General features: G+C 36.8%; 1 long non-coding RNA gene across 1 annotated transcript; it reads right to left on the bottom strand.

Moving 5' to 3' along the window:
• Positions 1 to 15,311: 15,311 nt before the first annotated feature.
• Positions 15,312 to 17,819, bottom strand: LOC147558483 (uncharacterized). The gene is made up of 4 exons (XR_015234393.1): positions 17,670 to 17,819; positions 17,547 to 17,593; positions 16,610 to 16,675; positions 15,312 to 15,544 (listed from the first exon to the last, which is right to left on the bottom strand). It is a non-coding gene; the product is annotated as an uncharacterized LOC147558483 (long non-coding RNA).
• Between the last annotated feature and the right edge of the window lie 724 nt (positions 17,820 to 18,543).

The raw sequence follows: 18,543 nt of genomic DNA, 5'->3' as shown, positions 1-18,543 counted from the left end.
TTGTTTTGCTTCTTTGTAATTTATCTCTCTACCTTCATCACCATCATCATCTTCTTCATCTTCAACATGTATATTTATCTTCATGATCATAATCTCTAGAGATGAACCCATTTGCTTCTCTATACTCTCTCTAGATTAGTTGTTTTTTTGCTTTTTTGTAATTTCTATCTCTACCGTCATCGCCACCATCATCTTCACTTTCAACATTTGTTGTTATCTTCATCAATATCATCTCTAGAGATGAGCCCATTTGCTTCTCTATACTTTCTCTCTCTAGATTATATTTCTTTTTTTTTGCTTCTCTGTACTTTCTCTCTATAGATTAGGGTTTTAAAGCAACACATCTTTACCTTTTCTTCACCCAAATATGATCCATCTTCAAGTAGTGGCGATTTATGAGAAACAAAATAAATTTAGAAATTAAAAATGATTTGGAGAAAAAATGTAATAGAAAATTGTGAGGATGGTGATGATAAACAGGTAAATATTGAAGATGTAGTAAGAGATGTTGAAGACTTGATAATTGAAGATATGGAAAACAATTAATTAGAAATAAAGAAAATTAATTGTTAAGAAAAACAAAAAAGTTAGTAATGAATTTGATAAAACTTATAATTGATGATTATGGGACAATAAATATTGGACAAGTAATGTGAAAGGGGTAAAATTGGTAACTAAAAAGGAAACGTTAATATTTGACAGTTAAATGGACGGAAAAATGATTTAGGAGGCTATTTAAGAAGCAGGCCATCTTTAAGGGGCTATTTTGGTCAGTTGGTCATCTTTAGAGGGCCAAAATAGAATTAATCCAAGACTTAATTGTGGATGAATCTTCAACTAACCAATAGGAAGGTTCATACAAATCCCACAAGAATTTAAATTTTTCTCTAAGGTAGGTCATGAGGACACAAAACCATGAAAGATTGAATTGGTTTGATTGTATCAAATAGGTGTTTCTTGCAAGAGATTGAAGATCAATATCATTATTTCCAAAACCCTAATTTGTTGAACACTTGAGGAGGAAGAAAGGAGAAGACGGAGAAAATTTACCCTAGCTGTGAAAACAAAAAGGATGTTTCCGTGTTAAAAAAAAAATCACGTCTTCAAAATCAGCGTGAGATGGCTTATTTCACCTAGGGGTGGCAATTTGGTCCGAACCGGCGGGTTTTTTCCCAAACCCGCCCCTAATGGGACGGGTTTTACCGCCCCTTTAATTAAACGGTTCGGGTTTGGTATGAAGTTAAAACAAAACTAATCGGATTCGGGACGGGTTTGGTATTAGATAGTAAACTCCGCCCCGAACCGATTAGTATGTTATATATTAAATATATGTTTTATTTAAAGTTATGTTTCTAAAACTTTCATCTTATATTATCAATTTAATTATTTTATGTTTTATATTATTTAAGTAGTTGTAGTGTTTATGATTGATAAACTCAAAGTCTTACAAAATTTTGTTAACAATTGTAATGTTACTTCAAACAAAAATAACTTTTGTGAAACAAAATACTTTGAACTCGACCCGACTCGTTTTATATTAAACGGGGCGGGGTGGTAATGGTTTAACAATTTTTAATTGGGACGGTTATGGCAATTGAATATCCACGCCGATTAATTATTGAGACGGTTATGGTAAAACCCATTTACTAACGGGACAGAGTTGGGAAGGGGATGAACCGTCCCAAACCCGCCCCGTTGACATCCCTAATTTCACCCAATCACCTAGACTAACTGTTTTTACTGATTCTCTTACTTTTATAACACAAACATGATTCAATTGCTTATAAAAAAAATTATATTTTGGTCTGCCTTGTTATAAATTGTTGACAACATATACAATGTTGTTAACAAAACTAACTATGTTAACTGTAATTCTCGTATTTTTATGCTACAAACATGATTCAATTGCTTACAACAAAGAGTAATTTAGACATTGATCCCCAATTATTTAGCGATATTAAGACTACACCCCAAACCGAAAATATATGTATGGTGTTGACCCCCCATTTTCGATTTTTCTGTTAAATATCAGTTAAGTGGTTCACGTGCCAGCCACACGCGCGACTTATGACAAAAGTATCCTTCATAAAATATTTAAGTTATTTAGACAATGCCCCCAAACTATTTATTGATATTAGGACTATACCCCGAAGCAAGTATATATTTAGGGTTAACTCTCGTTCTTGATTTTTTTCGTTAGATACCAACTAAGTAGTTCGTGTGCGGTTTCGTATTCCTCTTATTTTTATAGGTTTCAGATATGATGGAAAATTCATTAGCATCTGATAGCATAAGAATCTAATATCTCAAATTACATTATCTACAGAAAGTGATCGGTCCATGAACTCGAAATTAGTCCGACAACCCGATCCAAATAATAAGCTAGAGATATTAAGGAAAATAGGCTGCCCGAAGTCCAAGACGGGTTCGACCCGTCTGGCTAGATATGTTAGATATGCTACTGAGTTGAAACATATTAAAAAAGGCTTACCTCGATACTATCTGGTCGTCCAATAAGTTTGGTTGATTAAGAGATTAGAGAAGGTCTCAGATATATAACCGTTAATACAAAGTCTAGTCCTTAGTTAGTTTTAGATTTGTTACTTATAATACAAAAACTCATGCATGTCGTTCGCACGCGATCCACTTTAGTGATGTTTGACGGGAAAATCGAAAATGAGCGTCAACTACAGACGTATTTTCATTTTGGGGGTGTAGTCCTATAATTGCTGAATAATTGGGGTCAATTTCTAAGTAAACTTAAATTAAATATCCCCTGAAGGGATATTTTGTCATAAGTCACGCATGTGATTGGCACGTGAACCACTTAACTGATATTTAACAGAAAAATCCATACATATTTTCATTTCAGGGTTGTAGTCCTAATATCGCTAAATAACTAGGGGTCAATGTCTAAATAACCCCACAACAAATTATGTTTTGCCCCGACTTATTATAAACTGTTGACAACACATACAATTATGTTGTTAACAAGATTGATTTTGCTAACTGTTTATACTTAAATCATCTTACTTTTATGTCACATACATGATTGAGTTACCTACAACAAATCATGTTTTGCCCTGACAAATTATGAACCGTTAATAACATATACAATTATGTTGTTAACAAGAGTGATTATGCTAATTGTTTTTACTTAAATTCTCGTACTTTTATTTTACGGACATGATTCCCTTCCGTACGAACATGCAATGTTATGCATCTAGAGAAGGAAAATATTCACTTTTTCCTATTAATGTGTTTGTGAAAAGCAAAAGATAAAATGCAGAACACATTTCTTTCTTTACAAGACAAATTATAAAATTCGTTAGCCAAAATATTATTTGTACGTTGATTTGGGCTGAAATTGTAGTAGAGGTGAATTTGACCAGAATCTTTTTTTGGGGTAAAGTTGTACTTTCACTAAATGGATTTATTTTCAAATATTATTTAAAGTTGGGCCCCTTTTCTTATTACCCCCACACTTTGGGCTTTTAAATTATCGGCTCTTATTGTAAATGCACTCGATATTTTTGTTATATTCGCTCAGGCCTAAGGTTTTTTTCCGGTTGAAAAAGATTTGAGTTTGACAGGTAGAAATGATAAGTGTATATAATTGCCCCAAAACTTTTTTCTTACTCAGTTTGGATAACAACTCGGGCACTCAGTTATGCTCTAAAGAATAGGAAAATCTATAGGCACTACCAGAGTTGCTAAACTCTGACTCCCAGGTTAGCTTACAATTATTGGCAAGCTTAAAGCATTCAAGAGGCCAAGACTGATTGAGAATCTAGAGAGGAGAGTTCTCTCTAAGCAACCTCAATTTTGTTGTTGCTCATCTCAATCCGACATATCTACCACTAAAAAATACTATCACCCCGGGTTTCGGTAGCGCTATAAATATTGTTATTTCACCGATCATTAATGTTAGCGTTTTGTGGTATATATCAATGACGTGAAGTAAGTTCACGGTGATGAAGGAAGAAGAGAAGGTCTAGCATGAAAGAAAAGAGGAAGTCAAGTTAGCCAAGGTGACTCCCTATAAACCACCACATAATTAAAGGGTTTCTTGAGAGGTGCCTCTTAACTACTAATGTGAGAGGATATAGGCAAGTCATCCTTGGCTACTAAACAAACAACAACACTCTTTTATTCATGTAAGACCTCTCTTCCTCTTACTTTCTCTGATCTGTTTAGCTACTTTGAAATGCTAATACTCTGTTGGTAGCTCTCTTGTTCCTTATTTATAGATCAGAAATATACTCGATTGATATCACATAAGCTCGATTTTCAGTGGTTGACTTTTTCATTTCATGTCAACAAGCTACACCACTTGTTAATTTGTTTCTCTCATTGGGAATACACTGACTTTTAATCTTCTTCAAGTATAAATGACGAATGAATATATTCTTTGTTGTTTGAAGGGACCAACATTAATAGTATGGGTGCTAAATATGCTCGTACCTCTAGTTATGGAATTGTCAACTTTGGGTTGAGCAACTGCAACTAAACCATACTATCATCAACTTTTCGACATTCACCAAAAATAATTTGAATTATTTGATAAAGAACAAGGCAAATTGATTAACACTTATACAGAATGAACGACAATTTGACCCTTTTAAACCCACTTGGTTGAGTTGTATCATGGTCTGTTTTCCATTGAAGAGAGAGGGATTGGGTTTGACTTTGATGAGATTCTTGTATTTGTTCCCCCACTTGGCCAAAGACCTAGTTAAGAATGATGAAGTTTGGATAGAGCATTGACCTTACTTAAAAGGGAAAATCCCACAACCTTTTAATAGGTTTAAAAGGAAAGATGCCATGAACCTCTTAGAAGCTAGCTTCATGTTGATTATGGTCTTCCCTGTCAAGTCTTACTAAAAGGGAAAACCCCACAACCTTGTAATTGAGTATTGTCCAAACATATATATTCCTCATGGACATATTGGTGAGTTGAAGTCCAACAAGAGACAGAGAGAGAATATCTAAAATCTCTATAAATAGTGAGGGTCTCTCAAATAAGAGCATGGGTATCCAGAAATAATGCAAGGAGGTTTAGCAGAAATAATGTAAGAGGAAGAGAGGTCTTACATGAAAATAAGGGTGTAGTTGTTTAGTAGCCAAGGATGACTTGCCTATGTCCTCCCAATGATACCTAACCAGTTAAGGGTACCAGCTGCTCTGAGCTGTTAACCCTCTATTTTCGCAAGTGGGATCATAGGGAGTCACCTTGGCTAACTTGACTTCCTCTTTTCTTTCATGCTAGACCTTCTCTTCTTCCTTGAACACCACATCTCTACTGTCTGGTCTATTTGGTCGTCCACAATTGAGATATCCGTAGGTGTCATCCCTCAACAATGATGGGATTGAGGGATTCCTTGAACTCTTGAGTTATTGCGTGATCGCACAAAATTGCTTGGGAGAGCAGAAAGCTCTAGAGCTTTAGCTATAGGTGTGAGTTCAAGCTTAGTATGGTTTAGGTCTTCGGGGGGAGCTCGTTGAACCTTCTCCAAGAACAAAACTTTGCAACAATTGGGTTTGGGTCTCGGTGTAAAAAAGCGAAGATAATATTGATAATTGTTGGGGTATAGGTATGTCACGTGTTAACAGTGTTTTAGATGTATTTATATGGAAAAGGATATATAATTACAAAGTCAGTACCCTAAAAATGAAGTAAAATTATAGAGAACAAGAAAATCCAGACATACATCCTATGTGGCTTGTTGTGATTCGTGTTTTTGATGATTCTAATTCACTAGACAACGAATCACGGCAAGCCACATAGGATGTATCTCTAGAGTATGTCTAGATTTTCTTGTTATCTATCATTTCTCTTTCTTAAATCCATATTAGGATATTACTCTAATTCAAATGCTAAGTTCCCAAAAATAATTGACAAAATTTTTGCCCAAATCATGTGGCAAGTCTCTTCTGAAAGTTTGGCTGAATCCAGACTGTTAAACCATAAACAACTCATAAAGAGAATGGTCCAAATTCAGTTAAACTTTGAAAAGAATCTTGCCACGTCATCTCGGCAAAAATTTTGTCAAATTTTTTTGCCGACCTAGCAACCCCGTTACTCTAATTAATGGTATCTACAAGCTTCATTTTCAACAAACAAAGTTGCTTAAGGTGAGTTACGATTGTTTTTTTTCCAATGGTAAAACTAAATACTCTTTGTATATATATATATATATATATATATATATAAGGCCCAATTTTTTTGCTTAAGCTTAAAAAAACTTATAATTAAGGCCCAATTTCCTTTTCTATTTTATCTAATACTCTTTGTATATATACTAGAAAATTGGTTTGAGTGGCAACAAGAATTAATAACCGATTAGAGCAACAAGGCCATTTTTTTTTGGGAAATAAACCTTACATTCAATAAAATAGAAGTTCACATAAACATTCCAACAAAGTTAAAAGTGGGACTGAAAAGTAAATGCAGTTGACTAAAGCTTATAACTTGCATTTTGATAGTTATTTGGGTCGGAAGGTGAGGCCAACGTGTGGGCTAAAGAATTACACGTTCAATGGCAAAACTTCACAGACGCGTGCCCCCGTTGCAGTTGTACACGTAACTCAGAAATCTCATCTAACAGTCGTCAAGTGACAGAATCAAAACCGCCCATTAGAAAACCAAAGACAGTGATCGAATCTCCTTCCAATATATATCATTCGAACCCTAAATCATTCGCTAGGTTAGTCCCCAAGATGAAAGTTTGGAGCTCGCTATGGAGAAAAACTTCTGGTCCTGTATCCGAGCACATCACCACCGGTCCGCGGCCTTGCTACAACACCAACCGAAGCTCGTGTTGTTGAAAAAGCCTCATCGACGTTGATTTTTACTTTACCTGGGGGTGGAGGCATCCATGCTTTGGTCTGCAATTAGATATCAGAAGTGTTGTAAATATAAGGAGAGGGATCAATATACACTATACTTTATGGTGAGAAAAGATCCGTGGAGCATAGATCTGAGATATAAGTCATGTTATGGGATTTTATGAACTTCTCATTTCAAAATCCTAATTATTTTGTTCTATTTTAGATTCACTGATTAAAATTAGTACATCATCATGTAAATATGATGCAGGGAGATTTTCATGAGATACTCTAAGTATCTTGGATATCTTAAAATCTAGTTATTTTAGTAGTATAATATTTTTATTCGTAGAGAATTATTATTTTTAACAGTTTTATATTTTTAGGAAACCTTTTCGATTTTAGATTCTAGTATTTTATTTATTTAGAAGTTAGAATTTGATTAGGTTTAGGAAAGTGGTATTTTATTTATTAGAAATTGTTATTTGAGTTTGATTAGGTTAAGGAAACCCTAAGTCTATATAAGGGGGGATCTAGGAGTTGTTTGGGGCATTCAATTCAATTCAAAACATCAATAAAACTTCAGTATTTTAGTATTACTTGTTCTTTATTTTGGTTCTATAGTCTTTAGACGAAGTTCTAAGACTCTTTTCTAGGTTTTAAAGTTTTAGACGGAGTTCTAATTCTTTCCTTTTATCAATTTTTCCGCTGCGTCAGTTGGCATCAAGAGCGAGGATTTGCCTGGTTCGATATCATCTACGCGAAGATCGCTTTAGAACACATTGATGGATTTGCCAAAGATGCATCTAAAGTTGGTTTAAAAAAAAAAAAAAAAAAGAATCAGATTATTATTAGTATTCTCTATTTTGTTATCAATCACTCAATATGGAGAATTACTATCATGGTAACAGTTTTTCAGTTCAAGTTTACCCACGTAGAGAGTATAATGAGTATAACATCAACGAAGAAATACCAATTTTCGATGGTTATTCAACTATTGAAGAGTTTTTCGATTGGCTAGATAAGGTCGAACGACATGTCACTAATAAGTGTGCTACTATTCTCAATGAGCAGATAGTTAAAATCATTGTTTATAGACTTAGAGGGAGTGCTGCAGATTGGTGGGATCAATTACAATTTCTAAGGAAGAGACAAGGAAGGGCTCCAATTCAGAGTTGGTCGTCTATGAAAGAGAACTTGAAGGACTGGTTCTTACCTCCTGATTATCAACAACACTTGTTAAGGATATACCAAAACTGTAGACAAGGGTTGCGTTCAGTGAGTGAGTACTATAAGGAGTTTTCAAAACTGGCTCAAAGAAACAATATGGAGAACATTATAGAATATGAAGATGTTGTAGCAAATCGATTTTTAAGCGGATTAAAATTTAGTTTGCGAGAAAAAGTGGGGATAGTTACAGTATGGACTATTCAGGATGCGTACAACTTGGCCCTAAAAATTGAAGCTGAGGAACGGGAATATAGGAAGTTTGGATTTCGGAGGGAAGAACAACCTCACTTAACTATTAAAAAGGTAAAAACGACTCCCTTAGAGAATGTTGAACCACCACGAATTATCACCATAGACGATTCAAACAATATTGTTCATGAAGCAAAATCCGACGTTATTGTGTTCAAGGATAAGTCTCCTAAAATCAATTTACACAATAAAATAATTATTTCTGAAGAAATTATTCAGAAAATTGAGTTAAAGGAAGTGGTTCAACCAATTGAGTCAAAAGAAGTTGTTCGGGAAATTGAGACAATGGACGTTGTTCAGGAAATTGAGACAAAGGACGTCGTTCAAGAAGCTGAATCAAAGGAAGGTGAAAAACTGCGAAAGTCAGACATTAGTCCAATTGAAGTTCCTACATACGAAGATCCGTTCTCAGAATTTTGCGAATCTCAAATTGTTTCACATGGATTGACAAGTAATTTTATTCGAAAGTCTTCATCGAAGTTCATAATTTTCAATCACTATACTCATGATCTATATAAATTTATTTTTGGGGTGAAAAGTGAGTTTGGGTCACATTACAAATATCGACAGAAAATATTCTATGGCATAATAAAATCGTCAGTCAAATCTGAAAGTTTGGTAATTCCTATGCATAGTTCACGAGAAGGATATATCAAGGGAGTACCAATCAAGATAACATTCAAGTCAATTAGTAAACTCGAGACGAGTTTCTTTGAAGTGGAGGAGACTGATGCAGGGAGATTTTCATGAGATACTCTAAGTATCTTGGATATCTTAAAATCTAGTTATTTTAGTAGTATAATGATGGGCCTAGAAGGTTACCCTAAAAGGTCTCCACCCGCAAGTATACGGGCGTCAAGTAATAACCCGGTAAGACCGGGATCGATCCACGAAGATAGGAAGGTAATACGAATATCGAGAAAGTCTTGCCCACCGGTCTAGGTGTCAGTCAATAACTGAGACTAAAACAAAAGATGATAATTTGATTTTTGGATTGATTTATAAAAAATAACGAAAAGTAAACTAAACTATATACAGGAGAGGTGGGAGAAATTCGGGAAAAAGGGTCGAGCAAGAACAAAGTGAAAGGGATACTTCGATCCACAAAGTCGATAGTGACTATTACTAATAATCAATAAGCATGAAAAGTTAGTTAACTTCACCCATTTACTTGGATTGGTCAACGAACTCTTTGTATAACTCAGATTCTAGTCCATGAACGGTCTAAAAACCCGGAAGATTTCATCATTAAAACTCATTTGTCACATCAAAACATGTATCACGAGTATCCGAATACAAAAGTTAGCTAGACATGGCGATACAAATAATAAACGGGAAGAAAATAAAGAAAGACAAGAGTTAAGGTGAGAATCTCCCTATTCCGATGAGGCGCGAGACTAAGATCGACGGGAAATATAAGTGTCCAAGTGCTGTCGATCTCCCTGTAACAGAATGCAGGGGTCCCCTTAACAGTGTATAATAGGTGTCCTGTCAGCAGAACTTGACCTCCCCTTATCGGTCAGTATCATCTTCTTCCTTTCAAAAACAATCCACCATTAAAGCTATAACTAAGCTTTCTCTCTCAAGAAATATTAACCAAAAACACAATAGGATAACAAGGGAATCAAGGTAATGATCAAGGGAGCAAAACCCCTAAACTTTCCGGCCAAAATAATGGCCGGAAGTACCCCAAATAGCTCCGGTTATGTGCTGTTTTTCCGGTCACGAAAGTGATGGATTCCGGCCAAGAACTCGAACCGTGATGCCTCCGGTTTGCTGCCGAGCCACTGCCTTAATACCGAAACCGACTTCCAAAATCCCGAGCTGGTGTTCAACCGTGTTGTAGCTCCACCCGAGCTAATGAAGGAGACCCCGGCTGCTGCTGTTCGTCGAGTTGCTGCTGTTCCGAAATCCCGAGCTGCTGTCCTTAGTCCCGTGAGCTGCTGTTCCCGTCTTCTTCCCGGCGATTTTGATCTGCCGGCCAAGAGATGGCCGGCACTAGTCCCTTTCTCCCCTTTCTCTCCAAAAAGTCCTAAACCCTCATGCTTTCATTGAGAAGATCATCTGATTTTTGTTTATTATTTTCCCTCTTTTCTTTTCTAAAGGCACCCCAAAGACTAAAACTCTCTAAAATCAAGTCACTTGGTTGGGGTGCCTACAAGTTTCTTCATTTGTCTCTTTTCTTTCAACTCTTGGGCCTTTGGGCTTTGGATTTTGGGCTCCCTTAAGTAACCAAGGGTTGCTTGCATAATTGTTTCTACTTCTTCTAATTTTCAGAAAAGATAAAAACGTCCTTCGGCTTCTTTCCTCCGTAACTTTTCCGTCCCAACTCCGATTCGACTTCCGTCTTCGCCGTCGGACTCACCATTGGCTCCACTTTCCATTTAACCTCTAAATTTCAAAAAATGACCAAAATACCCCTGGTTCCCTCTCCTTTCGATCTCTTCCACATGAGACGAAAATGTGACGAATTGCTTCGTTTTATTCCGAATGTAATGCCAAACTCCAAATAAGCTTCCTAACAAGAAAAATACATAAATTATTAGAAATAAAACCCGAAAAGAACTAACTCATCCAAGTTAAGTGATCTCAATGTGGTATTTTAGCGCCACATCAAACATCCCCAAACTTAGAATTTGCTAGTCCTCGAGCAAATAAACAAAACAAAACAATAAAGTAAAATCCTAACTCACTTTCGGAGGAATCCCGGTTGCATTTAGCGTATGCAACAAGCCGTTAAACCCCTAGGTTACCCCTAGTGGACGAGTGTCGTCTCGTGAGGGTTTCCAGTGAATATACCCACAAAATTCAAGATTTCAAATACATAAAAGAGTTCAACATCAATGTAAATAAGATAATGCCAACTAATGACACACTCAAGCATGCTAAACAAACGAATCAAAATCGATAAACGCATATATATGCTAAAAGCCTCCTCACTAGTAGTCTCATCCTAAAATGTAAGTGTCCAATCATAATGAGCATCATCTAAGGTCAAAGTCACAAAACTTCGATTCCTATCTTAGTACATTTCGCCTCGACTTTAGCCTCACGGTTATACACTCTTAAACATGAAATCACTCAAAAATAGATAATACGGTTCACTCTAATGTGTGAGCATGGAATAAAGAGAAACTCAACACATACAAAACAAACGAGGATAACAAGTTTTAGAACGAAATGATCTCTAAAGAATGGAAATAACCACTAAAATGGAATGGGGAAGTTCACTCACCCTTCTCACCCACGATACCCTCTAACAATGCTTCCTAAAGGTCAACGGATACAAGTAATGAGATGGAAGTGATGAGATCCCGAGAATGTCGACTCCTTCAATAAAAAGAACGTTCAAACAACTTCTAAACTTAGCTTTTTGCTTTGAACACTTTATTTCCCACAACACTTACACATATAAGCATAAAATAACACATAAACTCATTTCTTTTTTTCTTTTTTTTTTCACTTTTTTTTTCACTTTTTTTTTTTTCATAACAAACAGATACTAACACTAGTATTCTCAACAAACAACTTTTTCTTCTTTCGCACTTTGCTTTCACATTCTTCTTTCTATAACTATCATGTCTTCTTTCTCAGGAGTAGGATGATGAATAGATGGTGGAGTATCCGTCTACCTAAAGTTGACACTATTATCGGGTTTCATGGACTACAAGAGTAAGGTCGCTATCCTGATGTCACTCCTAGTGGCTAAGAAAGTTGAGCTCATGAGATCGTCTAAGCTCTTTTAAAAGTTACGAGGTTGAGTAGCTCTTCATTCTACTCAGAGTTAGCGCAGAAGAGTACACTCGAAAACAATATAAAGGCTCAGATATCTCACATGGGTTTAAGTCTCCACTAATGACTAGTATAGGTTCCTCAGAAATGTTTCTTCTTCCTTAGGATGCTGCTCACATGATCAGACAACAAACGCTAAAGGACTCAACATTCATGAAAAAGACTAAGAACATGCATAACATTCACCAAAACTGAAACACATGCATCAACATACTTAAGCATACCACTAAAGTCATATCAAATCTACCCAAAAATTTTCAAATTTGGTCGAATTATTGAACTCTCTTGTCTTTTGAAACCCCATGGTCATGGCTGAAAGTCATACCCCATCCCCAAACTTAAAACTAACATTGTCCTCAATGTTTCAAACATATACTCACCAGAAGATAGAACATATTAATTTAAAGAGAAGAATGGAAAGATATTACCATAGCCGGAGGAGATAAGAGATACTACTACCGAGACTCGTGTATGAACAGGTTCCAAGTTGATGTCGAGCTCGTTGCCATCCCCAAACTTGGAACAAACCATGCCTCAGAAGCAAAACAAGTAAGAAATGCTCCTATGATCAACAAGAAATATGAGAATGAAGCACATAAGATCATGACCATAAAAATGACCACTAACGCGGGTAAACACGATTGCATTGAGCTATGCAATTAGCCGTTGATTCTCTTGCTTTCGCAAGAGCACGAGTTCTGTCTCGTGGAGGGTTTCCAGAGATGATACCCACAAACATCAAGACTCATCTCAATCAGTCAAAGATCATACAATAAGAGACGGAAATTTTGGGGGTCAACCCAAAGAAAGCTATATGCAGGTGCCAATCGTCTCACAAAAAGATAAAGGATATGAAGTACACATGAGACGATAGAAAACAACAAGCCATCCCCAAACTTAGTGGGTGCACAATCCACTAAGTAGGTATAAATACAAGGAACGACAACAAAGAAATCATCAAAAGGATCGACATACATGTGAAGAGTCAAAATATCAGTCGAAGGCAAAAAATCATCTGGAAGCTTAGTGGACAGAATATCCACTATGTCCATAGACGTCTTTGGAAAGACGTCTGAAATGTCCCAAAAGGGATCAACAACCGAGTTTGAGATCATGTGGAAAGTCGAACTAGACTCTAAGGGTAAGGCAGTATGCTCGGGGACCAAGTCAAGGTCCATGGTTTCCTTAAGTAAATAGTCTGACAAACTATCCAACATGTCTCTAACTACTATGTCATCAACATCCTCAAAGACATCTGGAGCCTCGCAGTCAGTTATAATATCAGGCCTTCCTAGCATTGCATCTAAGACTGACTCCTTACAAGTGTCAAAAATTGGGTAGTTCGGAATCGTGTCATCCTCAAACTTGCTCGTAGAGCCATCACCCTGAACATCAACGTCTAATGTAGTCCTATCATGGTTAGACGACATTGGTGGAGGAAACAAGACGACAAGGTCATCAGACCGTTCAGGCTCTAAGGTACTATCAGTAAATTCATCGACATTTAACTTAGTACTAGGGTTAGACGTATTACCCTCGTCATCGTACCTAGTACCCTCTTGAGTTTGGGGCGGTGAAACCCCTTCCTCGTCGACGAATAACTGTGACTTAAGCATCTTTACCTGTTGAGTCAATGACTCAATCTCCTGCGTCGTTTGAGTCGCAAATTGTGACATCATCTCTCTAAGACGACTCGTGGACTCTTCAAGAGTCTCCTCATAATAAGGCTCACTAGTGTAATTCAATGAAGACTCTTGATCATAACTCTCATCGTACATATTAGGATCATACCTGTCTCTAAAATCATTGGTCTCAAAATAGTGTGGACTATAAGGTCTTTCATACATATTTGGTGTCAGACCATATCCATCACTAATTTGACCATCTCTATACATTTGTCGGTATTCTCCTAATGTCATACGAGATCGATCAGGTTCTGGTCTACTCCACTCACTAATCGGACCGTTTCTAGACATTCGTTGATAATCCCCAAATGTCATACCAGGTCGGCCAGGCTCGTTTCTACTCATCTGTTGGTATTCCCCGAAGGTCATACCAGTTCGGTCAGACTCGTTTCTACTCATCTGTTGGTATTCCCCTAAGGTCATACCAGGTCGGGTAGTGATGGAACTCCTCAGATCAAGGTCATCATCAACATGGAATGGCCAACCGTTAGAATAACGTGCCATGATCTCACAATGCTCAAGGAACTAACAAACAAGCTATCAATGCAAATCAAAACTTATCCAACCAATCACACACAAGTAAGAAAGAAAGAGATAGAATACGATACTAGCGAATGCTCCTCTCGTTTCGGTCTTCCTCCCGATTTCTTTCTTTTCCTTCGCTCCTATTTCTCTTTTTGGCTTTTTTTTTTTGTAAAGTAGTTCCTGAAAACACGAGGAAGTAAGAAACTACGAAAATAAAGAAAAACGTCTAAGTTAACAAAAACTTGATGGGCCTAGAAGGTTACCCTAAAAGGTCTCCACCCGCAAGTATACGGGCGTCAAGTAATAACCCGGTAAGACCGGGATCGATCCACGAAGATAGGAAGGTAATACGAATATCGAGAAAGTCTTGCCCACCGGTCTAGGTGTCAGTCAATAACTGAGACTAAAACAAAAGATAAAAACGTCCTTCGGCTTCTTTCCTCCGTAACTTTTCCGTCCCAACTCCGATTCGACTTCCGTCTTCGCCGTCGGACTCACCATTGGCTCCACTTTCCATTTAACCTCTAAATTTCAAAAAATGACCAAAATACCCCTGGTTCCCTCTCCTTTCGATCTCTTCCACATGAGACGAAAATGTGACGAATTGCTTCGTTTTATTCCGAATGTAATGCCAAACTCCAAATAAGCTTCCTAACAAGAAAAATACATAAATTATTAGAAATAAAACCCGAAAAGAACTAACTCATCCAAGTTAAGTGATCTCAATGTGGTATTTTAGCGCCACATCATATAATATTTTTATTCGTAGAGAATTATTATTTTTAACAGTTTTATTGTGACGCCCCGTGCCCCAAAATAGACACGACCACGCCCCGGCAATTCACAGATGAGACTAAAATCCGGCAGAGTCTCCTCTGTAAATCGAACCGGTCGCACCTGTAAACCTGTCATGCAAACCATACATTCGCATACACAAAGAGATAAACTATCGAGCGGAAGCTAAACAAACTCAACTCAGTTTCGGGTCGGAACCCGAACCACAAAAATATAAAAGCCTCATAAACAACGATACAATCTATAAACAAATCTAAGTGTTATGTATATACATATTAGAGTTTGGTTTCTGCAATAAGTACATAACTTTAAAATAATGGAAAGCCAATAAACGAAAACCAAGGAAAACGACGCAACACCTCTAGCCTCGTAAGACAAGATCACCGGCTGGAATACACACTCCGCCTCGAGGCTACAACCAAGAACCTGCACACTAACAACTGGTAGGGGGTCAGAATACTCACCGACACGAGTTATTCTGGTAGAAGACCAATCCAAAACCCATCACGTTTTCAAAAGTTCATTTAATAAGTTGTAAACATCATGACAAAACGTGTTATCAAACCAGTTACCATATATACTATATACAAAACCGTTTTCCTTAATCTAGCAAGCAATAGCAGTGATTAGCTGCCCACCCATGGTGCGCTCCCAATAAGAGGAGAATTCCTCAGGAGAACCTAGAGTGCGTTAGATAGTACCAGCCCATTTATGGCACTAGCTAATGCACTACGTCTCCTCGAGAAAGAAACTTACCCCTAGTCGATAAGCCCCTCTCCCACTAAGGGACTCCGCAATCATTGAAGAGTTTACCTCATGATACATATATACCTTAAGTATCTAAATACGTTTTAGATCACCGAGTTCGAGTAATAGAGCCGTCCCCCAATACCCATGGTAGGACCTGAACCTTACTCTCTTCGGTACCCTGTCATGCATCTAATGCAATCTTTTAAAATCAGTTTCATTCATTTATCAAAACCAATATTCATATTCGATTCATTATCTTATCAAACACGGAAGTGGAACAACCAATAGCCACATCACACACAAAGCAGAGGGATTCCCAATCAATGTCACCTCCCAGACGAGCGGTCAGGAGTACGTCCCTGAGCCTCGAACTGGAGGCACGAGCACCAATGGCCAGCAAGTGAAGCACTCTACTCCCACAGGTCTCATGACTAGTGTCGCCCACCTCACCGGTCTCACACGGATCACAACCGTGTCCACATGTCATCCTACCCTCAATGGCTACGTGCCCGTAGGTTGACATAATCCGCAGTCGGGTACATACAAGAAAATCCCAGTAGTTCGCAATTATCGAAAAATCAGTTCGAAAACATTTCTCATATCGCATCAAAACATTTCAAGCATATTTCAGTTCATCACATAAATCGAGTTTCATGCTACCTAAACTCTAGTTATAATGACGCATATATAACTGTATAATCTAGCATATTCATTATCTATAAAACCATGCTGGATAAAGGATTCAGAACCCCTACCTCAGTCCTTGCTCACCAAAGACCTCCCGCCTACCAGACGACCTTATTCCTCCTCATTCGCATACTCTGGGATAAGGAAGAATAACCAAAAACACCGAATAGAAACATTAGGTTCTAAACGAAGAACCTTGCACGACAAAAACGATAAATAAAACAAAACAATGAAAACTCATAACATAAAAAAACAAAACGATAACTTTGGAAGACTTCGACTTAACCGAATTTCGATCGATTTTCTATCTTTCATACCATGCCCACTTAGGGTCCACCAATCAGTGTTTGAACTTACTTATGTCCCTAACATTTAGTTATTAAATGTATTCCTCAAAATCCAAGTGAGTCACCTTTGAAATTCATAAAATACGAACAACAACAAAGCAGAATTTTCCTAACTGCGCATTGTTCGTTAAAATAGCAATAACTCTCTCGTCCGAGATCGAAACGACTTGTACCATACCTTTCTGGAATCGTGACAAGACATACTACAATATTGATGAAGACTCAAACAGCATTCGATATCTCGATGACTAGATAAAATAGTAAAACAGTAGGCAGTTTTCAGATTTGCTGAATAGCGCATTGTTTAGTAAAACAGTCGTAACTTTCTTGTCCGATATCTAATCGAGTTGTACCATACCATTATGGAAATCTAAGATCCTAAACTACAACTCTCGTGTTTCGGGAAAACACATCCGAGTACTGTACAAGGCCCAGATTATACGATAACAGACTGCACTGTGCAGTCTTTCGAAATTGTCGTTCGATCGTTAAACTAACCCAATTAACTTCTCTAACTTGTGTATATCTCAAAATCATCTAATTCCCAGCTAAATACATCTTATAATTGCATGAATTATAAAAACCCCCAAATTCCATAAGCCTCAAACCCTAGAATTCTTAAACAAGTAAATTATACCATCAAAACATAACAACTTACTTGATTAAGATGTTTAGCTTGTCCTTAGATGAAACCCCTTCCAATTTCTATAAAATTCGAAACAAAGACTCCATTAAACCATTTACAAAATTCGTTCTAGAGAGAGAAACCAAAATCTCTTACCACAAATTAACAAACCCTAGGTTGAATCATTCCTTCATGCTCGAATTAGACCAAGAAAACAAGATTTCCCCTTGAAACCACTCGAAACTCTCTCTCCAATCGATCTTTTGTTGAAATAAACCCTAACCCTTGTTCTGTCGAGCAAACCAGAGATAGAAAATCTGATTTTCTTTCTTCTTATCCATTCTCACGAAATTCTTGTTTAGTTCCTAGTTTTGGCAGGATTGCAAAATACCCCCTATTTTGCACTCTTTGCTAATTTAACCCCTCTTTGACTTGACCCAAAAGCCAAATAATCCCTAAACTAACCTATTAAAACACGGGATGTTACATTTATATTTTTAGGAAACCTTTTCGATTTTAGATTCTAGTATTTTATTTATTTAGAAGTTAGAATTTGATTAGGTTTAGGAAGGTGGTATTTTATTTATTAGAAATTGTTATTTGAGTTTGATTAGGTTAAGGAAACCCTAAGTCTATATAAGGGGGGATCTAGGAGTTGTTTGGGGCATTCAATTCAATTCAAAACATCAATAAAACTTCAGTATTTTAGTATTACTTGTTCTTTATTTTGGTTCTATAGTCTTTAGACGAAGTTCTAAGACTCTTTTCTAAGTTTTAAAGTTTTAGACGGAGTTCTAATTCTTTCCTTTTATCAATTTTTCCGCTGCGTCAAAATAGGTCATTTAAAATATAACAAGCATCCAATTAAAAATCAATCGAATGATAGATAAGTGACAATTTCTTTTGGTGGAAAGCAAAATCCCAACTTGCTCATACAGTTATTATATATATATATATATTTGTTGTATTATTGTATTATTTTATTTTATTTTATTTTGAACAGGGATTCTATTAAATCTGAAACATTCGT

Source organism: Eschscholzia californica, unplaced genomic scaffold, assembly GCF_041429995.1.
Source record: "Eschscholzia californica isolate CP2 unplaced genomic scaffold, dmEscCali1.0.p SCAF_2, whole genome shotgun sequence".
In the NCBI taxonomy this organism is placed as follows: Eukaryota; Viridiplantae; Streptophyta; class Magnoliopsida; order Ranunculales; family Papaveraceae; genus Eschscholzia; species Eschscholzia californica.
Note: the sequence above shows the minus strand (reverse complement) of the source record. Positions and strands in the feature narration are given on the sequence as shown.